Here is a 26,669-nt window from a genome sequence, read left to right on the forward strand (position 1 = left end):
GCTGTTATACTGAGTTATGTTTATTACAGGGAAAGGATACAGATTAAAATCAGCTAAGGGACAAAGTACATAGGGCAGAATACAGGAAAAGTAAATTCAGAGCTTCCATTGTCTTCTCCCCATGGAATCTTCGATGTGTTATTTTCCTGGAATCTATATGTAACAAATGGAATATTGCCAACTAGGGAAATTCATCTGACCCTTGTGGTTCAGAGTTCTTCTTAGGTTCCATTGCATAGGCATGATTGTAGCTTATGTGACCAATCTGTGTCTCCAGTGTCCAGCCCCTCTGGTCAGCTGACATGGTGTGACCCAAAGCCTCCACACTACATTGTTGATCTGTCTGGTGTGGTCAGCCCGCTCCCTAAATACTAGCTTCTGTGGCCGGCTCCACAACTGTATCACATTGTTAGATGACCAGCATAATCTAAGCCCCCAGGTAAATAAAGACACTCCTATCATATATGACATTCCTAGGGTTTAGAGGTTACCTCCCAGAAGCTGAGGGCAAAAGCCAGACCTCTTTTTGGGTAAGGTTAAGTTCTTTACTATACATGTATATGGTAAAATGCACCTATTTGAGGTGTATGTTTCAATGAATTTTGACAAATGTATACATCTTTGTAACCCCCACCATAATCAAGATAAGGACCTTTCCATCACTCCGGAAAGATCTCTAATGTTTGCTTGTAGTCCTTTGCCCTCTGCCCCCAGCTGATTTCCTTTTTTTCAGAATTTCATGTACATATATGGAATCATACAGTGTGTGTTATTGGGTGTCTGTCTTCTTTCACTCGGCATGTTTTTGAGGTTATAGTGTGTCAGTAGTTTGCTAGTACTGGGTAGTATTCCATTCTATGTACATACCACAATTTGTCCATTCACCTGTTAATGAACTGGGGTTATTATGAACAAAGATGCTGGTCTTTATGTGTATAGGTCTATCTGTAGACATATGTTTTCTCTTTCTGAGGGTAAATACCTAGGAGTAGAATTGTTGGTTTGGTGATAAGCTTTTATTTTATAAGACTCTGCCAGACTGTTTTCAAAATGGTTGTAATAGCCCCATCAGCAATGTATGAGAATCCAGTCGCTCCCTAGCCTCTCCAAAACTTGGTGTTGTCAGTCTTCTTAATTTTAGCCATTTTAATGGGTGTATAATTACTCATTGTGGTTTTAATTTGCATTTTCCTGGTGACTTTGGATGTTGAACATCTTTTTATGAGTTTATTGGTCACTCATGCATCTTCTTTTGTCAATCTTATCATTTTTTGGCTCAATTTTAATTGTTATCTTTCTTCTTATTATTGACCTGCAAAAATTGTTCACATATTTTGGATATAAGTCCTTTTCTAGACATGTATGTTTTTGGTTTGCTTTTTTTATTTCTTAATGATATCCTTTGAAAAATAGAAGTTTTAATTTTGATTAAACTGGAAAGACCACAGTTTTAAAAAAGCTTTTTATTTTAAGTGTATTTTTTCAGGACCAAGACCACAGTTTTAAATGGTGCTGTGAATTCCAACTATTTTTATGGCTATTTTGCTGCCATCCAAAAATTATAAAATTGTTATCCAACTGGCAACTGATGAATTTCAAGGAAATAACCACTTAGCCTTTTTTAAAAAATGAAACAAGGTGGTATTAAAAGTAATATTACACAGTATCCCATATGTCATTATCAACGAAGTCCTTCTTTGCTGGAAAGGGTGGATACTTTCTAAGGATTAGGTATTAATTCTGCCTCTTATTCTAGTTTTTCTTGACATATAAAGACCATTCATGAAACTCAGCAGTAATAATACTGGTACATTCTTTTGGTTGCTATATTCCAGACACTGAGCTAAAATAATTAATCCTTAAAGTGACTCTGTGATATAGATAACTTTATTCTCATTATTCAGATATTCAGATGAGGAAAGCGAGGCTCAGAGGAATTAAATATCTTGATCAAGATCATACAACTAGTAAGTGAACTGAGATTCCAAGCTAGGTTTGTCTAACTCTAAAACTCATGCTCTTCATTAATGTACATGTTCTGGACTCATTTGATTTTAGATGTATTGAATATAGATTTTGGCAGGTCATGGAAAGAGCTGGACCTAGGAAATGGAAAAAGGAGATTAGGTCTGGGACTTATTTTGGCAGGGGCTGTTCATGCCTCCAGTTTCCAACTCCCTCATTAGACTGGGTTACTTTATAATGGGTCCAGGGTAGTTAAGCCAAATTGGACCAACACACCATGTTTTCCCAAAAATAAAACCTAGCCGGACAACCAGCTCTAATGCATCTTTTGGAGCAAAAATTAATATAAGACCGGTATAATATAATATAATATAATATAATATAATATAATATAATATAATATAATATAATATAATACAATATAATACAATATCACATAATATGATATAATGCCAGGTGTTATATTAATTTTGCTCCAAAAGATGCATTAGATTGTCCTGCTAGGTCTTATTTTCAGGGAAACACGGTAAATACAAATCTGGAAGCATAATTAACTCAGATAATCTAACCAGATAGCAGGCTATTCAGCTTATCACATGCCTCTGCCAGCATTTCATAAGATCCTTCTTTTGTTAAAGAATATTAGAGAATGACTTCTGCAAACCTTGATTATGTGAAGACTTGATCTATAATTTTACATGTAATCAATACTTTTATTGGCACCATTTATCTCAGATCTCCTCATTAAAGCCATGTCATTATTTGAACAGTACTTACCCTCAACTCCCTTCTAAAATCTTTAATAGATTGTTATTTTCCAACTTGGCAGATGTGAAATTCCCTTAGTTTACTTAAGCTGTAAGTTTGGGACATTGACTGTCTCACATTATGAGTTACACATTCTACTAAGGCCTTTCCTTCCACTTGATGGGCTGAGTCTCTGTCATACAGCAAAGATGAAATGCTCAGTGGGATCATTAAATTATAATCACTCTAATCAGCAATATGGTATCCACTATTGTATTATTCTACTGAATTCCGAGTCTTCGGGGTTTCTTTTATTATAGTTAAGTGTTGCATTTGAAAATCCAAATGACATTGATTATTCAGACTGAGATGAATTATGAGACTGTATAATCTACTAGCAGTTATGAACTTGTTAATAAAAAAGACTAATTTACATTTTCCCCTTTAAGAATCAAAGGCCAAAACAATAATTTAGTTTTAGAATGCATTGATATGGTATTAAAATGCACTTGGGAAGGAAGTGATAGATATGTTGAATGTAGATTTTGGCAGAGAAGAAGTGATAGTCATGTTTGCTTAGAAATGGGTTGTTTTTAATTAAGGAAATGAAGAACCCTTATTCATAGGCAAAGTCTCTTTTTTTTTTTTTTATTGAAAAAAATATTTAGTGACGGTTAAAATAGAAAGAATTTCTCAGTTTTTTCTTTTACCACAAACAACGACAGGATATGAAGGCTACAATTTTCTGAAATTTTGTCCCATTTAAGCCCCTAACATGTTTCTTGTTTTTAAAACTGAAAAACACTAAAGAACCTTTTTCCTGAGGAGTTCAGTGTCATGTTTAGATTTGTTCTAATTATCCTACAATCTGCTACCTGATTATTAAGAGGTAATTGGCATCTGGCATCAAAGTTCTACCAATATTATAGCTGGAAGATTCAAATACAGAGAGATTAAAACATTGGCCCAGAGTTCATCAAACACTGAGTTGGTTTAGGGATTTGATTTTCCTGATCAACTTATCTATGGCTTGCAAGAATTACTCTAAATTTTTCTACCTAGCTTACTATCAGATAGGAATTTAGTCTCCCTGTCAAGCTTTTATGCTCATTTTAATGTTGCCACTTAGAATTAAGGTCTTGGTGATCATAAAAACATTCCAGAGAATGTTTTAGATACAAAAGATTTTTGAACATTTTTAAAAATTAGGGGGGAAAAATGACAATAGCCATCCATATCTTTCTCCCTCTCTGAACCCAACCCAAAATCAGAAATGAGTTATATATATATATATATGGATATATATGGATATATACATATATTCATATATATATATATAAAGAAGTCACTTAAAATATATGTACGAAAAAAGAGAATAGACATATAAAATAATCTGTTTCTTTGGAATCTTATTTTCAAATTGTCTTATGAATTTCCATCTTATAGTATTCTGTGAGTTAAATGGACAATTAATATTCTTCTTGATACTTGATAAATAAGATGACAAAGAGGTAAAATATACTAGCTTTCTCTGTAGCCTCTGAGCCTGCAGTGAAGCAGTAAGAGAACCTACGCCTTGTACTTTGTCCAGGCTCTACTTCTCCGACTGCGGCACTCTGCCTGGGCGATGGAGTCATCCCACCCGATAGGGGTTAGCTGGGCCAACTGAGAAGCGGCCGTGACAAAGAATAGCTTAGGCATCACTCCACGTCAGGCACAGAAAGAGAACAACTAATGGGTAGGAAGAGTCAAGTGATATTGATCGGTGGCTCCCCAGGGTTGAATTCAAAACATGTTCTCCTGTCTCCTGAGTGCCAAGATTTGACAGAAAGGGCAAAGGACAACCTGAACAATGTGGGGTGGGCGGGTGAAATCTCCATTCATTGTTGTTCACGTGGGAATGGAGTGCTCAGAATGAGGGGGATCTTGACAAGGCTCCCTGCCGGTAGCAGCCTCTTGTTTCTTATCAGAAACCTAATACTCAGTGCTTCTTTCTCTTCAGTGCTGGGGTTGGAAAGAGTGTGAGGAGAGCACACTGGTACCGGAGGGGAGAGAGTTTGTGTAAGAGGACCTTTGTCCTTAATGGGAAGAAAATAGGAGAATGAAAAGAGAAGATTCAAAAGGAAAGGGGAAGACTTAAAAGTCAGAAAAACATTTCTGAAAATAGGCTAAATGAAAAAGAAATAAACTGGCCCTGAGTCACTAGAAAACACCAGATTGGTGGACGGGGAGGTTTGCAATGGAAAGGAAAAAGACACAGTTCAAGAAGCTAAATTGTAAGGAGAAATCAGACACAACCAATATATACATTCGTAAGGGGTTGGTTTTATAAATTATGGTACATCCTCACAATGGAATACCATACGCTTTTAAAAAGAATTAAGTATACAAAATTAGCACAGATATCTAAACTCAATTTAGTGAAAAAATAAAATGACAATACTTTTTCAAATACAATTTTACTTCAAAATAATAACGTATGTTAGTATATATGGAAAAAAATCCGGAGGATGAAGTATCAAGCCGCCAAAGGTAGTTATTTCTGGGGGAAGGAGGAAGCAATTATTGCGGAAAGGGTTTATGCTTTATATTACATATTTCTGTGTATTCAAAACTTTTTTTTAAATAAAACTCATATAATTTTAATTGTATTAGGAAAAAAGTTAATAACAAGTATAGAAATGTTATGATGCAAAGAAGAAACAATACATATAAAGTTGAAAAATGAAAATTTTATTTGCAGTAAAACTTTAACATTGAAGCAATTTATACAGAGATGTGTCTATAGCTATACCTATACCTGTATGTATACTTTTGTCTATGAAGTGGTGATCCCAAAGTAAAAGTTTTATTTTCATTTAAAAATGTTTATTAGTTTAAAATGACACAAGTGATAGACTTCTAACAGGTGATGATTATGATTTTAAATGTGTTTTGTATTACACTGTATTTGCTCTAAAATAGAATACAAAACATAATCCATAATAACAACATAACTTACCTATTGATGTAACTAATACTTTTTCAATGATTGAATATTTTCTTCTGATTAACTTGAATTATTCTCTTCAGCTCCTTTCCTATATTTGTAAATCTCATGAACTCTAATTGCTTTTAATTTAAAGGCAAGAGATTCTTCCCACAGGAGAATCACAAAGTACCAAGCAGAAAGGGGGAGCAAGAAAATTTTATAAATATGTTAAAATGCACTTAACAGAATATTTTAAATCAGATTTTTAGAAAACAGCAGGATTTGGACTGCAATTGTCAGTCTGCACAGATGGATCTAATTGCCCTAAATTTTGAACTAACTTACATATGAAAAATAGAGTAATGATGATAATCTCGTCTGGCAGTTAGGATATTCTACCACTTAGCATTTAGGAAAACCTCCAATGTGAAATCAGACGGAGAATCTATCTAGTGCATTGTCAAATTTCAGTCATAGTCATACCAAAAAGATTGAGAAGAAAAAGTGTAAATCCTTTGTTGTGTTCAAAATGCCAGAGAAACTATATTCCAATTTGTTCGCATGTTGCAGTCGATCAGATAGAGTTCTGTTTAATAGGATTTCATCAATAATCCACTCAGATAGGCCTGGGGCTCTGTCCCAAATTAATGCAAGCATAAAATGAATTTGTCTGAGACGAACAAACTTACACTGGCTTTTTCTGGAATCTTTGCGGGCCTGTGTTACCCATTTTAGGTGGAAGTAAAACTTCAGAGTCGTTTCTCCCCGAAGTACTATTGTAAAAAAGTGAGAGCCCAGGCAGAGGCGATTTAAAGAGCCAGTATGAGGAAGTCAGCACAGGTGGGGACCATGAACACTCAGGACAGCGGGAAGAGGCCACAGGAAACAGTCCCCTTCAGGCCATCTGGATTAAGCTGAAGCACCAGGGAAACCCACTGGGGGAGAACATCTTTGACTGGAGCAAGATGCTGGTTGTAAACAATCCAAGCTGTCTCATGTTGTAAGAACAGCTCTAAAACGGACACCAGTAGGGCAGTTTTACTACTGAGATAACTGAACATATACACCGCTCCTGGGCCACCTCTCTCCTCACAGGGTCCCAGGGTTCTGTGCTTGCTCTTCTCTCAGTGTCAGCTTGGCCACTTCCCGGGATACCCCGCACCTTCCCAGCATGCCCCGCACCTTCCCAGCATGCCCCGCACCTTCCCAGCATGCCCCGGGGCCGCTCTCACAGCAGACTTTCCCAGAGGCACGTATGGGTACCTCTCTTCTGTTTACAGTCTCAGGGCTGCTCACGGGCCTACTGGAGGTGTCTTGCTCCTGGTTCAGGAAGGCCCTGCTGTGCGGTAACAAGACTTCTTCAAGGTAAGATTAACATCCAGTTCTTTAATGCTTGGAAAATCTCCCTAACCTCCTCCTATATGAGCTCGTGTGGCCTTAGCTATCCTGAAAAACCAATGGCCCCAGGGCTTGCTTACCCACCTGGGAACAAACCCATTTCCCAAAAGTCAGCCAGCCTCAGTTTAGACAATCAGGGAGAACTACCTGTTCAGGATCAAACATTTCCTCCTCGGTCTTTTCTACAAATCTCTAGCTGTATCCTGTCTTGGCTGTTATTCACTGTCTAATTGCTTTGTTGCCCAGTAACTCAAATGAAATCATATTCTGCGGAAAGAAGCATTTTACTATGTCTGGAGGAATAGGGAATGCAAAAGGGAGTGTGAGGAAACTGGCTACCCCCTTTTCTCAGGTATAGTGTTGAACTGAATGCAAACTTTACCGAATTGTATTGTTAATATTATGAAATGTCTGACATCAAAGACTGCTTTAGAATTTGTGGAGTAGTTTTATATATTTACTAACCAAGTTAGCCCTAGAAATAATCCTGTAGGTTAATAGGTTAAATGTGACTGTTTTACTCATTTTACAAGTGAAGAAACAATTCAATCTGTGACAGATTAAGAGACTAGCTAAAGTCTTACATCTAGTAACTGGCAGAACTGAAGACTCAAACCTAGTGCTTCCCACTTATTACCTGTTAACAGATGCCTTAAAAAAAAAAAGCCATTATTCAGAGCCCTTCACTTGTATTCATTTTGGTTAACATAAGTAAAGGACTACCTTATAATACCAAATATCCTCTTTTTGAGGGTAGTCTGATTTTTGAAAAATTATATCAACAACAACAAAAAACAAGATGATGTGGCTCAAAAGGCAGCTGGGAGGTCCTCTGGGGGTTTGGATGACCCTGGACAACTTGTGATTCATAATACCAGGATCACCCTAGAAGTTCTCACGTTAAAGGCTTAGCTCCACCTGGCTGCTCTGGGACCCTTCAAACCCAAGCCCATGGATCTAGGCTAATTTCAGCCTAACTTTGGAGCACAGGTTAAGAAAAGACAAGAGATATTACTGAGGACAGGTCGCGGGTTTGTCAAGTGATCTGGTATACATGATCTGGGTTAACGGATTTTTCCATCACCCTGGGTTTGACCTATGTTTTTTGATATTGTGCTTTTTGTTTTAAGATCTCATAATGTTAGAAAAGTATATTCGTGGAACATTAGCTTAAATTATTTCTACATTTTGAAATAAAATCTGAAGATACTTTTCTAGAGCCTGCAAATTTATTTTATAATAGTACCCATGTTTTCTGAGAGAATATGGTATTCAAGATTTTGACAATAATGAAGGGAACAGAGATGATGAAAACATTTTTCCTGCACTGTATGTCATTGTCTATATTTTAAAGATAAAGTGGTCTAGTTGGGAAAAAAGCTTGATTTAAAGAAAGTCTTAAAAACAAACCCAAGTATTTCTTTAAAGAAAAAAGTACCATCTTTAGATACTTTAAAAATGGTAAGGGGGTAGTAGATGAGGGTAAAAGGGATCAAATATATGGTGATGGAAGGAGAACTGACTCTGGGTGGTAAACACACAATGTGATATATAGATGATGTATTATAGAATTGTACACCTGAAACCTACGTAACTTTACTAACAATTGTCACTCCAATAAACTTTAATTTAAAAAAAATTAGATATGATTTAATCACAAACTAAAATAATTTAAGTATCCAATTAAACAGATTCGTCAGGAAAACATATAGTCCTGTTATGGTCCTATCTCCAGGGATTTAGTTGAAAATTTAGTGCCAAATGCAATGAAACAACCCAAAATTTGGATAGCACACATAGTATTATCTCTATTCTGAAATATATTTAGCTAATACAATTTTTTTCTGAAGAATGTTGTTTAGTAAAAATGACAAAGTCCGTAGTGAAGAGTTCAAAAGTAACTGATACATAAACACTTTATTTTTAGCCTTTCCATTGTAGTTACCTGTGGTTACCTGAGTAAAAAAATGACCTTCATTTTAAGTGTGAGGCCTTATACCACATCTTTTCTAGTTAAGTCTTTTAGACTCCTTGGAAATGTCACTCACCAGAAGCAAAGTCTGATTGCTAAATCAGTATTAAGATAGAATCCAACTGTGGTTTTTTTTCTTTGCTGGATTGTTTACTTATTTTTTATTACTTCTTGCATTCTTATACAAATACTGTGTTTTATATTTTAAAACTCTTAACCGAAAAGGGGAATTTCTATAATGGGATCTCCGCTTATTTTATATTAGGTTGGTGCAAAAGTAATTGCGGTTTAAAAGGTTAAAAATAATTACAAAAACTGCGATTACTTTTGCACCAACCTAATATGTATGTATATATGAAAGCTACTTTGCTTGTTTGATTATTTGTTATATACAAAAAAATGTATGGAGCTGAAAAAAAGCACAAAATATTGTCTGTTATGGAATTTAAAAGAATAAGCCTGACAGTAATTTATTTTTTGTCCTCAGGGAGAAATATCAGAAGCTAAGTTTCCACCCTGAGGAGAGATTGAAGTTACTGTGTGTATACGATTTTATTTTAACACACTGGACCTGTGCTAAAATACGACCTGTGGACCATATGCCTTAAGAGTGCCTTCTAAGTGCAGGAGGTCTTTTGGGTACTTAAGCATGTAAGCTCTCTTGGATAAATTTCAAGATGAACTGTCCTTATTTCAAAATCCACTTATAGAGTATAGTGTTAGTTTACCTTTGGATGTACTGACATTGTCATAATCTTACCTAATACATCAACATTTAAGTTTTTCTGGAAGGATTGTGGTAAGACCTTTTTCTGCTAGACAGTGTACAACATAGGGAAGATGAATGTATGGAGAGCAATGACAGCCCTACTCAAGCAAGAATAATGAACTGGTAAGCTTTAGGGCTCCAGAGTCAGTGAGTAGGGCTCAAGTTCAAGCTGTACCAGAGATAAAAGGTTTCACTGTACAAGATAATAGTACATACCTCATAGTGTTGTTGTGAGGATTAAATAAATTAATAAATGTAATGTGTCTGACATGTGCTAAGTAGTCAGTAAATATTGGCTAGTGTTGCAGTCTGAGAATTTAAGCTACTTGCCCATTGCCTGTAAAGACAGAATGTGTGATGAGCTAAAAAATAAAGGCTGAGTGTTTATGTTTGAAAGAATCTTCTAGAGTCTAAATCCAGGTGGCCTCACACCCGTTCTCCTTGTCACACTACCCATGATGTAAACCCTCCAACTGTCTAACCTGTATACCCTCTCAGTGTTCTGTTATCCTAATGTTCATTTGAGCATCTTGTTCCCACTTCCAAACTCCTACCCCTCCCCTCCTCCTAAAACCCTACCACTGTGTCTGTCAGAAAACTCCCAATCCATAAGGAAAAAGCTCTGCTACATTCTCAACCTCTTCTACATGTTACAATCTAGCTTAACCAAAATCTGGCTCTCCACCAAGGACACTGCTTCCCCAGAAACCCTTTCAAGAGGAAGATGCTCATTGTCCTTACTGCTTAGTGCCATTTCTAGACCATTTCTCTTCTATTTTCTTTAAACACCTCAGGGATATTACAACAGTGTCTGTGACAATACCTCATGGGTAGTTGAATGGATTATAGGGGGACAGTGCATGTAAAATGCTTGGCACAGTGCTAAGAATATATTAAATTCTCAGTAAATATTATTATAGTTTTACTCTTATATTTACCCTCCTCCCTGAACAGTGTGTGTCGTCATCCAAAATAATGACACCTATGAAATCATACTTTCAGCCTGTTCCTGACTAGTGTCTTCTATCTGTTGTAGTCTCTTGGCCCATCTACTTTTTCCTTAGCCGATTATCACTGTACACCTGTTCCCACTTCTCTTACTGAGCTGGGACACAGCTTAGATTCTATTCTCCCACATGTTAGTCATTTTCTTGTTAATACCATAAAATCTCTTACGTACTTTGTTGTCTTTCATTCACATGTATGTGGCAGATTCCCAAAACGAGATGAGTCCAACTGTCCATCTTGTGTTCGCCTGCATCTAGGTTGCTGGAGAAAATTATACTACTGAATCGGTTTGTATATCACCATAAATTCATTGCCACTAACCTCACCTGGGCTCTCAACACTTTCTGTCACTCCCTACTGTGTTCTTAGTTAACTCTATGTTCCATTTTCCACTCTGCTTATTTCAGACCTTTTTCATTTTTTTCAGAACACATGTCCTCTCACTTACTTTTCTCCCCTGCCCCACTCTCAGTAAGTAACTTTGCATCCTACGTCACAGTAAAATTAGAAAAAAGGATGCTCCTGGTAATTAAAAGTCTGTAAACCCTTTGTGTCCTCATTTCCCACTTTTCGTGAAAGAGGTATTCTTTCTCTTGTCTACCTGTGTTCTTGATCTTTCTTTTACAGGATCCATCAGTGATTCCGTCATTTTCCTGTTTTCAACTTTTGCCTCGATACTGCCTATGTCATCATTTAACAGGGCTCATATAATTCATCTTAAAAAAAACAAACAACCACAAAAAAAACTCCATTGACTTCACCTCTTCTTTGTCTTCTCTTTCCCTTCCCCTTCTTATCTAAACTCTTTATCTTTGTCTCTATTCCCTCAACTTCTACTCACTTCTCAACCCACTACAATATGGTTTTGGACCCCATCACTCTGCTAGAACTGTCCACACCAGGGTCATTGGCTCCGTATGTCCAAATTCAAGAAAAATTCATCGTTTTCTTGACCTCTAGTCTGCTTTTGAAATGACTGACCACTGCCTCCTTCTCAGAGCCCTCTGTGTTCTTGGCTTCCCTTACCACTTCTCTTGGTTTCCTTTCTGCCCTTCTTTTCACTACTTCTTAGATTCTCTTGCCAGCAACTCTTCTTCTGTTCATTTTTTTAAATAGGTCTCTGTTCAACTCTTCTTCTCAACTCATTTGACATATTTTCCTTTACAATCTCATCTAATCCTATAGCCTCAGATGACCCTTGCATAGCAGTGCCTCCCAAATTTATGTCTGCAGCCAGGAGCTCTGTTGAGCTTCAGACCCATATCCAGAAATGCTTTTTGGACACCTCCTCTTGGGTGTATCTAAGTCCAAACTCATCATGTCTAAAACTGAACTCATGATCTTGCACCATCACAACCTGTTCCTCTTCCAATGTTCTTTTACCTCAGTTCTCTTTTTATAGGTACAGAAACTGAGCCTCAAAGAATTAAGTAAATTGCCTGTGGCCACATACAGCTACTAAGTGGCAGAGCTGGGATTCAAATGTTGGTTTCGTCGATCTGAAGCCCATGCTTTCTCCACTACATATATTGTAATGCCACTCAGAAAGAAGGCCTCTTGAGAAAAAGAGCTACTTATGTCACTGCTAGGTTTAAGCAATTTATGTCACTGTTAGGATTAAGTATTTTTTGAGGATTTTTATTTATTTATTTAATCTTTTATTTAATTGTGCTTTTCCAGGACCCATCAGCTCCAAGTCAAGTTAGTTGTTTCAGTCTAGTTGTGGAGGGCGCAGTTCACAACGGTCCATGCAGGGTCGAACTGGCAACCTTGTTGTTAAGAGCACCGCTCTCTAACCATCTGAGCTAACTGGTCGCCCCTTTTGAGGATTTTTAAAACCTGTACTCTGTATCAATAATAATAATAATATACAATATGCAATATTTATATGATACTTCCTGGTTTTCAAGGTGTTTTTATTTTCATTATCTCATTATCCTGTGACCACTAAGTAAGATACAAAGAGCTTATAGACCATTCGAGAATTGAGAAAAGTGACATATTAAAATTAAGGGATTTCACCATGATTACATAGCTGTATCATGGTGGATATAGGCTAGATTTAGTTCTCTTGACTTTTAGTCTGGTATTTTTTTCTAGTAAGCCTATGAAAAACCTGTTTATTTTCTTTTTTAAGCACTGTGTTTAAGACAAAAAAAATAATCAGAGAATTAATTTTAGTTTCTCAGGCAAAAACCAAAGATATATTAGTATTGGTAACTTCATTGCTAAGAAATGAAAAAGAAGATAGATGAATTAAGATAAAAAGTGTTATATGTCTTATTTAATAAATGATTCTGTCCTTTTATTTTTCTAATTTTATGCAAGTGAAAAAAAGGACACCCAACTGCAAAGTCCCTGAGAAGCTATTCAAATTTAAGTACTTCTGAAATACAAATATGTGATAACTTAATACATCGCAGCCTGTGAAAAAGCCATTTTCATTTGTTGCATTATTCTTGATAGTGTATATGTTTTGTTTTTTTTAAGTATCAAGGAAGTAATAATGAAAATGGGGGGAAAAACTGTTATTCTTTCACTGCATTGCAGAAAGAAAATATATTCCCCTCTTTTCCAAAAGTCAGCTGGGTTTTATCAGCTTTGCAAAATGATGAATGAATGCCTTGTTCATTATTATTGCTTAAGTCATTCTTATTTATGCCAGTAATTCAAGGATTATGTTTTGATTGTTCTTGAAAGATGAAAACAGTTTCTTGCTGATGAATAAACACTGCCACTTTAAAAATATTTGTATGCAAAATGTCTTTAAAGCCATTATGAAATGCTTTGCAAGAGCATTAGGAAGCTGTGTTTCAAGGCACTTTTTTTCTCTACCTTTTCTTTCATGCTAAGCAGTCCAGTTGAAAGGCCTTTCAGAGTTAACTTGTTTAAGCAATACCAATGTTTTAGTGTAATGAATAACTTTTTTATAGAAGACAATCACACACAATTCAACATTCTGGTATTTCTATTTCTGTGCACCACCAATGCAGGGATTCTGTGGTAGAATCTCTTTCTTTGAGAAAGCTGAAGGGATCAAAACCCTGATTAACCTCTGATATTCACGTGGTGCTCTTGATCTTGAGGACGGCAGCAGTAACAAAGCGTTAATGGCAGCCATATGCTTAGGGTATTGTGGGTATGGGTGACCTAGATGTGAACTTGAGGGGTGACTGATGCTAACTGCTGTTTGTTTCAGGTTTGGTGTGGAGATTACTGATGAAGAGTTTGAGTTGCTACTTGACAGAGTCCCCCTTGATGAAGATGAAAATGTCAGATACCTCCAATTCATGGCCATGCGTGATTCTCGGTACTCCTTTTTCACATTTTCTCATTCCGTAGTAGTTTTCTGTTCTTGTTTTTAATACAGAGAATGGACCCCTAAAAGAATTAGGATTACTTAGCATTTCTCTTCATTGATTTGTGTCTCATTTATTAATAGTTTATAAGTGCCAAAGATTTTCAAAATAGTAATGTTAACAAAAAAGTAGAATCTTTTCTTGTTGATCCATGCTAATTCATTTTAAAATATTTAATATCTCAACACCTAAAAAATAGAAATGAGAATGGATACTGTGACTGAGACGACAAAGGGAGAGGAGCATAAACTATATTTGCAGCGTTGGGAAGAGAATAGGTGTAAGTGGCAAAAGTCAGGTCCTAGAGATGAACTTTCTCAAATTGCACTGAACACACCCTCACTTACTTCCCAAGTACTACCCATTTACAACACTTTTTACTACCTTCCAAAGAGGTCCAGTTTGGACAGTAGAGTACATGGCTATTGCTAGTAGTGTGTTAATGGCAGAGCAAGAATGCTTTCTAAAATATTCCTAATCTATATTTCGCTATCATGGAACCCAAGGTTTTACTCTTTTCTAAAATCTTTTTATGGATTTTAAGAGTAGTTCAGGGTTTAAGTATTTAAAATTATGATCAATATTGACCATTTTATTCCTCAAATACCTGGAGGGATATTGCAGTCCCAGGTATCTGAAGTTTTTGGCTGAGAAAGTGGGCTCCTTCTTCCTAAAGATACTTCTTTTCTCCAGAGCAATTTCAGGAAATAACTCTTTTCATCCTGTACGTCTCCTGCACTGTCCTCCAAATCTCATGACTATACTTTTTAACCATGAAACCCACCCACTGCTTCCTGCTAGCTCTTGATAGCAGAGTACACAGTTACCAACCTGATTTGATTTGTAGGGCATGACAAAACACACCCCTCCAAAATTATTTTCCATCGCACCTACCATTGAGCCTGAAATTCTCACCTTAAGAGACCCAGTTCTTTGAGTCAGAAGGTACTGCTCCACAGGGGAAGCTGTTAAGACACTAACATCTTTGAGAAGGGTAAAGCTTGAGTTTGTCAGTCATTAATGCTTAGCACGGCATTTCCCAAAGTGTATCAGAGGAACACTGTGTAGTTTCATAGGATGGTCAAAGCTCTCACCTTTAAAAAGGTTCCCATGGGGGGACAGCCGGATGGCTCAGTTGGTTAGAGCGTGAGCTGTGAACAACAGGGTTGCCGGTTTGATTCCCACATGGGCTCGTGAGCTGCGCCCTCCACAACTAGATTGAAGACGACGACTTGGAGCTGATGGGCCCTGGAGAAACACACTGTTCCCCAATATTCCCCCAATAAAATTAAAAAAAAGAAAAAAGAAAAAAGTACATTAAAAAAAATGTTCCCATGGCCAAATAAGTTTGGAAAATTTATTAAATAATGTTTATTGTTAAATAAAGTTAAATGAATTCCTTTCCTGAGAGATTTCACGTAGCCTTCAGTATTGCTTAGTGTGTGTCATGAATCTCTCAAAGAGAAGAACCATTCTAAGACAAGTATTTTATTTCAAAGATGATCCCAGGAAATACTGCTAAGGTATAAGGGAAGTGAGACAGTGAAAGGAAGAAAGAACTCCAATACAGGCTGCATTAATAAGCAAGTTACCGGTGTGGGCCTTTGAGACTTTCCTGCGGAGGAGCTCTGAGAAACTGTATGGAAGCCACCTCAGAGCTGTGCCAGCTGAGGACAAGGAAAATGGGCTGCTCTTGGCAGCATAAACCCTGGCTCTGCACAGAAGCTGGCAAAGCATGCTCCAGTGAGACAGTGTCCTCAGGCTGAGTCAGAGATGCATGCCGCAGAAAGCCCTCTGTAAGAGGGAGCCAGGAGTGCCGAGGAGGTACTGTGGGCCTTCTTTCATGGCACATCTTAGAGGCTGGTGTTCCACAGGACAGAATTTGGAATGCTGTCTTAGTTAGATAAGTTAATCTGCGAAGTAGTCTTGATCTTAGAAAGTCAAGATCAGGCCCCTGAGTGAATGAAGTGAAGGAAAGGAGAGAGTTTTTTAGAAATGTGGAGCATACAGAGAAAAAAAGACACAAGCAGTGGGTGTCGCAGGGGGCGTTGTCCTGAACACCCAGAAGGCAGCAGTGTGAGGGCAAACTTAGGGTGAAAAGTCAATGCCTGAGGAGAGGTGTGAAGTGGCCAGAGAGTGAGGTAGACAGGTACTAAAGTTAGAATTGATGTCATCCTGGCCCATTCTCTTCGGTTTTGGGTGGATAAGTGTTAATGACTGGGGACAGCACTTTTAATCTTTTATATTCCTGATTTAGGATACCAAATAACAGAATGTAACTTCATTGTTAGTATTAACAACTGTTTCTGTTTATCTGATATTTGACATATGTTATCTCATTATTATTCTCATTTTGCATGTGGGAGAATGGATGCATAGAAAGATTAACTGATTAACCCAAATTCTATAAGTCAGTGTCTGGTTTCTTACCAATTGCTTTGGAGGGAGGATACAAATAAGAGTGAGTTGCCATGTGTTCTCTGACGAGCAATGACAACAGCTAATATTTAATGCCTACTGTTTGTCAGGCACTAAATATTCATTTCATTCTTACAATAACCCTATTCAATATTTTACATGTAAGAAATCTGGGGCGCAGAATGTAAGTTTCCCATTGTCACTCAGTAGCCATGGTGGAGCCAGGTGGCAAACCCAGACTGGCTGACTGCAGAACCTGCATACCTACTACTTCTCTGCCTCTCTGGTCAGTAAGGAGCAATTATGTCAGCGCTAACCAGTAAGCTTACCTGGCTATTGAGTACATGAAATAAAAGATTCAGAGATTCCAAGAAATTCAGCTTTTTGGGCCATTTATTATTTAAGTGTGAGTTGAAATGTTATGTAAGTATAAATTACCAGATCTAAGACTTAGTATTTTTTAAAAAAAGGTAAAATATCTCATTAATGATTTTTATATTTATTACATATTGAAATGATACTATTTGGGGTATATTGGGTTATATAACAAATTACTAAAATTAATTTTGCCTCTTTTTAAGCCTTTTAAATGCACTGTTGAAATTTTTAAATTACTTATGTACCTCGCAGTGCATCCCTGTTGGACAGCACTGAATTAGACAGCAGATCTTTTTAATTAGAGTAGGCAGTATAATGGAAGGAAGGAATTATTTCAGTCACTGTCTGGCCCCCAAGTAAATCAGTTCTTAAATAGTCTCTGCCTCAGTTTCTGCATCTGTAAAATGTGATCAAAAACTTAAATTTTCCTCACAAGTTTAATGAACAAATTGAACAAAGTAATTATGTGTCATTTCACTCAATGTTGTGGAGACTAGACAATTATTCAGGAAAGCAGGAATAATATAAATAAATAGGTAATCTAGATTAAATATGAATTTGAAGTATTTACTTATTATTTTCTTTTAGCAAATTAATGTGCAACTTTGAACTCCAGACACGGAATCCAGAACAAAATACTTCTGTAGTGTGGAGGTTCACTGTCATTTCTGGCTTTAAAGTTTGATTTGAATAATAATCATTTAGTATATAGGTCAGTGAGGTGGCAAGGGCGGGTATTGTTATCTCCATTTTGCAGATTTAAAAACAGACTCAAAGAGGTTAAGATGCAGGGCTGAAACTTCTGGCTCTAAGGCCAATACTTTTCTCAGTATACTTTCCAGGTAATGAAGATTATATGTAATTTTTAGGTGTGGTGGTATTCAGCTCTGATTCTCCTCAGGCATGAAAGAGGGAAATAGGTAAACAGGATGAGGTTAAAGCTTCTTTGCTTTTATTTGACATGATGTATTAATTTGTATAGCCACGATTGACATAAACCAGAATCCCAGAACTTTCACTCTGTAGTTTGCTGTGACTGTGAAGTTGCCACAGTGGTACCTTCATATGAGTAAGTTCACAGGTATAACCACTTAAAGAGGAGAAGAGGTTCAGAGAGTCCAAGCAATCCATGTCTTTTGGCTGCTTATTGTTACTATTTTTTAAGTTAGAAAAGCAATACTTTCTTATTATAAATATCCAAATATTGTAGAAGTGTATAAAAAGTCCAAAGGAGAGATAGAAACGCTCTCATCATCTTTCCCCATATCTAGGCAGTTGATTATTATATATATCCAGTTGATAGTTAATTTTAAAATAACCAATTCATTATTATTTTTAAGATGGAAGAAAACAGCACATTTTTTTCATGGTTCTAAAATTTTTCATAAAGTGTCAGTGTTCAGTATGACCCTGTATATTGAATAAAATATATCCTTTAAAATACTACATTTATGCAATTTGTTGTTTGTCCTTTGTAGCTGTATATTGGTTAAATGTGTTTGTGTGTGTGTATCACACATTCAGTAAAGATGGCAGTTCTACTAAAATTATGTGTAATTTCTAAAAGAATTTTTTTGTTTTTGCAAGACTAAAGAAAAATTAATTTAGAACAGTGGTCTTCTCCAGAGATATTTGTTAGAAAAATCAGATTTTTTCATATCACAACTTCATTGTGCACTGAGCATGGCTTATTATGTAGTTTATAATATCTATGTGGTCTCATGAATATGGGAGAGTGTCCATAAAATTAGAGTAGGTATTGGTTTTGTTTAGATTTGTTTTGGATGGAAGAAAAATGGCATTACATTAAAGTATTAATAATCCTTTTAAAAGAAATCATTAGGTCAGGATGGTGATTAGAGTATAGTTTCTTTATCATTAAGTACATTCACCACAGGTTATTTGAAGTGTTGACGTAAACATGTTTATCCTACACATATAATTACGTAAAAGTCATAAACATATTTCTTTGTTATAGAAGTCACTTTTCTTGTATTAAGGGGAATCATCTGTGAGTAAATTAGGTTTGACCCTTAGGGGAGTCCCACAGTGTAGTGAGCCGTAAGATTTTCTCTGCTGGACAGTAGGAGTCACATCAAATGGGAAAACCACTGCTGTCTCAGTATCATAATTAGGGAGATTTTGGAAATTTATTGACAAATTCTCTAATTCCGAACATGTTATCTGAGAGCAAGAGGACAGTATTTGCAAGTCAAATGATAGAAGAATCTATTGTCAGACAATTAAAACATCTTTACCGAGACCTACCAAACTAACCTTTGTGTGGTCTTGTTCTCAGATGGAAATGGTTCCTAGAGACAGTTGACAGCATGAATTTTGAGATGACACTAAATGTGTGTGGGAACTTGCAAAAACAAATCTAAAAAAAGATTTAGGATCAGGGTTTTCTTTGCCACTTTTTTACCATGATGGGGTGGGAGTGGGAGCTGGGGCCAGGGGTTGGGGGGAAGGCTCCAGAGGGAAAGGTGACATTAGAGATGCTGGTAAAAGTTAGTCCTGGTCAAGCCTGGGGTGAACAATGACACAGTGTTGTTGTGGGCTGCCTCCTCGACTTAGATATTCTTCCCATGTCAGTATAATCACTACTGGGAGGTAGCTCGATGAAGGATTACCATATCATTAATAGTATCCATGACTTTTGTTCAAAGGCTACTTGTGCAATGTTGCCTTGTGGATGAAGCGCCGTAATCCTCTGAGCCGCAGCTGTAGAGACGGAGGCTCCTTAGAGCCGCCCACACTGACTTCCCTGTCCTCTCGGATCAGTTCTAAGAAACAGACAGAAACAACAGTCAACTCAAAGCCAAAAAAAAGAAACATCCATTCTACATTTCCACATTCATCCCCGAGCTTCAATCCCTGCCAGTGTCTCCCATTCATCTCTTCTCTAACATCCCGATCACCACTCACCACTCGGATGGTGGCCAGATTAAAGGGGAACAATGCAGTTTTAAATGTAAAGTTTGCATCTGATTTTTTTTCTTTGCATGAGAAAAAGCACATTGATTCTGTGTGTCTGTCTAATGCATGGGCTGTAGTTTTTCAGGTCTTTCTTATTTTCTTTGGCAACATGAGGCATGCTGGTGTCTCCAACTGTCCAGGCTTTCTTAGTTCATTTGGTGAAGACACGTAACATTGAAATTTGTATTTGAGTAGAAAATTACCTGCATAGTTAATAAACAATGGGTGTTTACTTCATTAATATTATTGTTGCTAAGAAACTTCTATTTCCAGTGGGTCTGAGCCCTGAAAGAAATCTAAAAACTTAGCAGTAGCTTGAAACCTAAGCAAACATACCAAAATATCAGGGATTGGGCAGAAAAAAATAACTGAGTGAATCACATTTGGTGAAACTCCAGGTGGTAGAAGACAGGAAAGAATGGATGTAACCTTTAGAGTTCATTTCATTTCATAAAGATCACCTCCTCAAAAAAAGGAAAATGAAAAAGATAAAAAAGACCCATACTTATTTGGCATACGAAAATATAAAAGTAAAAAGAAGCCTCGAGTTAAGTTACTTGCTTTATATGTTAATAATCACACTTTTATTCCAAATCAAAATGAAGTTATGCTTTGATTTACTCATATGCCATTATTTTAAAAAGGGTTTTAATCTTACATTTTCATCTCACTGTGTCATTTAAAAATCACTATAACATTCTTTTATTATAGTTCATACACAATGTTATATTAGTTTCAGGTGTACAGTATAATGATTTGTCATATATATACCTTACGATGTGATCACTACAATAAATCTAGTAATCATCTGTCACCATACAAAGTTATTTTGATATTATTAACTACATTCTCTGTGCTGTGCATTATATCCCTGTGATATATTTATTTTATAATTGGAAGTGTGTACCTCTTATTCCCCTTCACTTTTTTCACCCATCTCCTCATTCCCTCCCCTGGCAACCATCAATTTGTTCTCTGTATCTATGAGTTGGTTTCTGTTTCGATTTCTTTGTTTTGTTTTTAGATTCCACATATAAGTGAAATATATGGTATTTGTATTTATCTGTCTGACTTATTTCACCTGACATAATACCCTCTAGGTCTATCCATGTTGTTACAACAATATAAATGAATGACTGCCTGAATTAATGAAAGAAGTCACAAAAATCAAGGATCTTTGAGATCCTAACTAATTTTAAGAATGTAAAGGGGTTCTTGAACCAAAAAGTTTGAAAACTGCTGCTCTACACCATAATCGGAAGAGAAGTGCTCTTGCTTAAAGCTAGGAACATCTGGATGGCTCTATTATAGAAATTTATAAGTGTTCCATCAGGAGATAGCTTGCTTCATTTAAATAGGAAAGCAGTTCAGGATTGGGAGCTCTGAGATTTGGGGCATCTTAGTTTACCCAACTGAAAAATGGAATGGATGAATTCATAAGCCAGTATTCATTGAGGGCCTTCTATGTGCTGGCCACTGTTTCCCAGGCAGCGGGGGATCAAACAATATGGTGAATGTTTTAAAAAAAAAAGTTATTACAGTAAAAGACACATTGCCATTAATCCCCCTCAAAACACTCCCCCTCTCTTCGAGCACACTTATCCCATCGTTCTTGCCACATTATGAAGCAGTTCTGGAAGTCCTCTTTTGTGAGTGTCTTTAGTTGTGCTATTGTGGCTGCCTCGATGTCCTGAATCATTTTGACGTTGGAGAAAAGCCAGAAGTCGCATGGTGCCAGATCCAGTGAATAAGGTGGATGAGGACACACATTAATGTTTTTATTTAACAGAAATTGCCTGTACTAGAAATGATGTGTTACATGGAGCATAGTAATGATGGAGGATGATTTACGGCCACTTGAAAACACACCTTCTTTCAACCGTAGCTCATACCCGAGTGACTGCACTGAACAAGTGAAACTTGTCACACACTGTGGAAAGTTTGACGCGCTGCTTCCCATATTGAAGATCCCTGCTTTTCTGTTGGATGGCACTCGACAGCAGCAATCACTGTATTTTGTGAACAGACAGAAAAGCTCCATGTCACACATTGCTTCTGGTACAGCAATTTCTGCCAAAAACATTGCGCTGTGTCCTCATCCACCTTATTCACCAGATCTGGCACTGTGTGACTTCTGCCTCTTCCCCAAAGTCAAAATGACCATGAAAGGTAAACATTTTAAATCAATTCAGGGCTCAAGGCAGCCACAACAGTGCAACTAAGGACACTCACGAAAGAGGACTTTCAGAACTGCTTTAGAAAGTGGCAAGAATGATGAGATAAGTGTGTTCAAAGTGAGGGGAAGTACTTTAAGGGGAATTAATGGCAATGTGTCTTTTACTGTAATACATTTTTTTTTAAATTTAAACATTCACCTTATTGTTTGATCACTCCTTGTATGAGCAACTCCATCATTGCCCTCTAGAAGTTCACAGTCAACTAGGGGGAACAAAGCAACGAAGAGATGATGATAATAGAGTGGCAGGTGTACATGAGGTGCAATGGAAACGCAGAGGGGTACCGAATCCAGGAAGCGGGGAGGGGTGGGTACTTTAAAGTGGGTCTTGAAAGACAGGTAAGAATTAACCAGAAGAAGAAAAGGTGAAAGGTATTCCAAGCAGAGACGTTAACCTAAAGCAGTATTTTTTTCAAATGATATGTTGGGAACCCTTATTAGATTATGAAATCAATTTAATGTGTTTTGACTGGCATTTTAAAAAAAATTGAATGGAAAATGACAGAGTAAACCTCACATAGTATGGGTAGGTATTTTTTTATGAAACCTTTTTTCCATTGTATGTATGTATGTATGTATGTATGTACGTATGTGCATGTGTGATCGGGAGGGGGCGGGAGAGAAAGACACTATACTGAGTTACAATGTAAAATGTATTTCTTATTGTTGGTTGAAATAAATTTTTATTTGAAAAATTTAGAGTCATAAGAAGGAACATTATGTGTTCAAAGAATTATAAGCAGTAACTCAAATATGATGTAACATGCGGTGCATGTAGGTAGTGCTACTGAAAAGATCAGCGGGAATCAGATCATCGAGATCCTTAATGACTTGCCAAGTCATTTGGATTTTATCCTCTAGGCAGTTAAGTACCACTCAAGGATTTTAGGAAGAGGAGGGACATGATCAGGGTGTATTGGTTGAATAAAAATTATTCTAGCAGCTATGACAAAGATGGATTGGGGTGGTGGCGGTAAAATCTGATGCAAGGAGAACTCTTACCAAAACTATTGTAAAAATTCAAGAGCCTGAAGTAAAGCAGTAAGAATGGATACAGCTATAGCGGTTTTTAATTTATTAGAAATCTTTTTTTAAATTATGTGATTATTCCTTATATAGCATTCTGTTCTAATTTCATAGATACGTTTTACACTAGAATATAAGCTACATGAAGGCAGGAATTTTTGTGTCTTTTTTTAAACCTCAGCATCCTCAGAAAAGAGACCTATACTTACAGTTAGCTGCTTAATAAATCTTTGTTTGAATGAATGATAAATGAATCTTCTCTTATTCTAAGAGGATATTAATTATAGGAGGTTGTTTTAAGGTTTCTTTTCCCTGCATCATCTTTGTAATCTCTTCTTTTTTTTTCCTCATTGTATTTTAACTTCTATTATTGCTGTCTTTCATGTTAGAGGCTTTCCTAAGTGTTTAGTGTTTTTTCTATATTCATTTATATTTAAAAGTAAGGCATTCAAGTCAATTGAGTTCCATGTGTATTGATAAGACAGTGATTGTTAGGGTCCAGTCATTTCATTTGGTGACTCCCTCATGTCAATTTCTATGTCTTTTCTCTTGTGAGTGTCACTTCATAGAGAATTGTCTCATCTTCTGCCTTGGGACTCTAACCCTTGCCAGAAGTACCTAGGGGCCAAATGGGGTAAAATATTGGTAGTTAAACTGTTGAGTGAGTGAGTAAGCAGACTTCCACTTAATTCTTGTTTCTAGTATGACACCTGATTCTGGACCCAGTATCTCGGATGTCTCTAAATCTAAAACCTTGGTTCCATTTCTCTAAAGGTTCATTTGCTCTTCTCTAGGTGGGGATGCGGAGAAGTTGTCACCTTGTTGCACGGAGTCTAACAGCTCCTTAGTCAAACTTTTTACCTCCTTCTTTCAGCCCCTTTCCTTATCCTTGCCTTCCAAGTTCCCTGATGCATCCAAATTTTGATCCTGTCCAGGGATCTGTGCTGGGAATCCAGTTCCGTCTTACCTGCATACGCTTGTTCCTTCCTGTACTGAGATTTCAGTTCTACTCCTCAGTTACGATTCACCCCGCGGCTTTCCAGCATCAAAATTTTGTTGGACATGTCTTCTGTGATGTTATCTTCACTACTGTGCTCTTCTCCTTATGATTAAGCCATTTTTATTCCGTTACTGTCATTTAGAAGGGTTTGAGGAGAGAGAGGAAATAAACTCGTTTATTTAATCTTTCTTGTTTAAACAGAACTCTCAGAAGGGCTTTTTAGAGAATAGCTTTTTTGACTGACTGGATTAATTACTAGTCCCACTTTCTCCTTCATTTTCTCAGATTTAATCACATTTATTCAATTAAGTTATCTAGAAGAGAAGTTTAGACTTTTGGTCATGTGCTTTAATTTTAGCAATGAAAATGTTCTTTTCAGTGTAGGGAATGAAATACTAAACCTAGTGATAATTCTTTTAGAACATATTATATTACCTGAACATTGACACCCATTAATAAGTTTAATCAGGGAGTTCATATTTGTACATTTAGCAGCTCTGACGTGGGAAAGACTGGTGGAAAATTTATTGAGGCAACTTAAAAGTTTTGATTTATTACTATACATAGGAAAAAAATCATTAGAATGATTGATTGTAATAAAACTAAGAAAATGGTATTGAGGCACTAATCAAAGTAGCTAAAGAAATGAAGTACCTAAATAAGTAAATGCATATTCTTAATGCATCCTGGCACTTGTATGTGACAGAATTTCAGGGTACATTTTCAGAATTTCTGGGTAATAGAGTTTTAGAGACCAGTCTATCTAATTCCACATGAGAATCCCAGATAATTATGATGTAGTGTTCTGGCCTACTATTTCCTTATGTTTCCCACTACTGAATATATTCCACATAGTTGATGATAAAATATTGTTTTCTCTCTCTAAGTGAGACTTCATGACAGTACTTTTCCTAAATGTTATGTGGCATTGTCTAATGTCTTTCTGGTCTAATATCTGTGCTAACAGTCAAGATACTGATTCTAGCCAGGATGTATGTATACGTGCGTATATATTTAAAATGCCCAGAGGATTGGATTATTTATGTATAATTATATTTATCTGGTTTGTATCTTTTGATGTATGATTTTATTTTTATTTTTTACCTTAAGTAAATTGAGGTGTAATTTACATAAGATAAAATTCACCCCTTTAAGGTATAATACAGTTCAGTGGATTCCGATAAATGTATGCCACCATTAAAATTAAGACCTAGAACATTGGCTCACCCTGTATAGTCAGTCCCCTCCCCCAGCCCCAGCCAACCACCTGTCTGTCATGTTCCCAGAGTTTGCCTTTTCCAGAATTTGTCTTTATGATTTTAGCAGTAAGAACATAGTATATACAAATTAATGTGGGATGATTGCATACATGAAGAACAGTATACCTTAATGGGAAATCACAGCCTATTTGGTAGTTGCTGTGCACTTTTATTATGTCTGCCCAGTTAGTTCTTGTTGATGAACTGAATGGATTTCAGAGAGATTTAGGATTCCAGGAATTTAAAACGTATCTTGTGAGAGAACTTCAAGTTCTCAGAACGTCAAAGTAAACAGCTCTCCTTTGACCTGTCAGCCTAGTAGCTTTCCAGGCACACTTTCTAACTTCCAAATCCCTCTCGGTTGTACTGACTAGAACTATCACATACTAACTAAGTTTTAAACTTCGGGAAGAAGTCTAAACAAGCCAAAAGTAGGACGTTGTGAGCACTTTATTTCCCACAGGGTTGCATTTAGCAACCCGTAAGGATAAGCTTGGAATGTGTTTCTCTCAGCCAGGGCAGATATCCAAGGGTATCTGTATCAAGTAGGTCTATTAAAAGTATTAGGGACGGACAACTAGTTACATGCCAAGTCCCTTTGGATTTCAGCAGTACCAGGTATTTTTAGTTTTAACATAGTACTTTGTAAACTTTAATGGTCTGAAATAGCTAGAAATCTTAAAGGAAAGTTAAAAGAAATCTTAAAAGAAAGCTGAAATCTTAAAGGAAAGTTCATTTGTCTCAGTATCCAAATCATTTACACTTACTACATTGGGAAGAATGTTTGTTTATTCCCAGAAAATTTTCCTTTCAGCCAATCTGAAGACAGTGTACTTACTCAGTATGCATGCACTGTTTTTATTTATGGTATTTTTATTTTGTTACTCCCAGGAGAAAATTCATACTCTTAGCAAGCTAGCAGTAACAGGAGCCTTAGAGGTAAAATTGTCCATCCTCTTTTTGGTACAGGGAAGGACTTGCAGACTCAGAAAGGTGCCTTCCTGAGGCCTCTGGAGAAAAGATGAATTTCAGGAATTAATTTTAATATGAATCTAAGTACTTTTCTTAATCATTTCATATCTGAGCCTAAATTAGTAATAGATCTGCACCAGAGCCCAAACTACCAACCCACACTTAGTCCTCCAGTCAATAAACACCTGTATTTTCTAACAGTTCTTCACAGA

The 26,669-nt window shown here is 36.6% G+C and overlaps 1 long non-coding RNA gene across 4 annotated transcripts in view; it reads left to right on the plus strand.

Moving 5' to 3' along the window:
* LOC109449634 (uncharacterized) overlaps positions 1-26,669 on the plus strand; it is a 66,540-nt gene that overhangs the window by 23,272 nt on the left and 16,599 nt on the right. Inside the window, exons 6-10 of one of the 4 annotated variants that reach the window (XR_012495550.1) lie at positions 6,964-7,048; positions 9,541-9,704; positions 11,035-11,117; positions 14,030-14,140; positions 19,655-21,473. This is a non-coding gene — a long non-coding RNA (uncharacterized LOC109449634). Of the gene's footprint in view, positions 1-6,963; positions 7,049-9,540; positions 9,705-11,034; positions 11,118-14,029; positions 14,141-19,654; positions 21,474-26,669 lie in introns of those variants that run through there. The other 3 variants (XR_012495547.1, XR_012495548.1, XR_012495549.1) reach the window with 3 other exon arrangements.

Source organism: Rhinolophus sinicus, linkage group LG04 (assembly GCF_036562045.2).
Source record: "Rhinolophus sinicus isolate RSC01 linkage group LG04, ASM3656204v1, whole genome shotgun sequence".
Classification (NCBI taxonomy): Eukaryota; Metazoa; Chordata; class Mammalia; order Chiroptera; family Rhinolophidae; genus Rhinolophus; species Rhinolophus sinicus.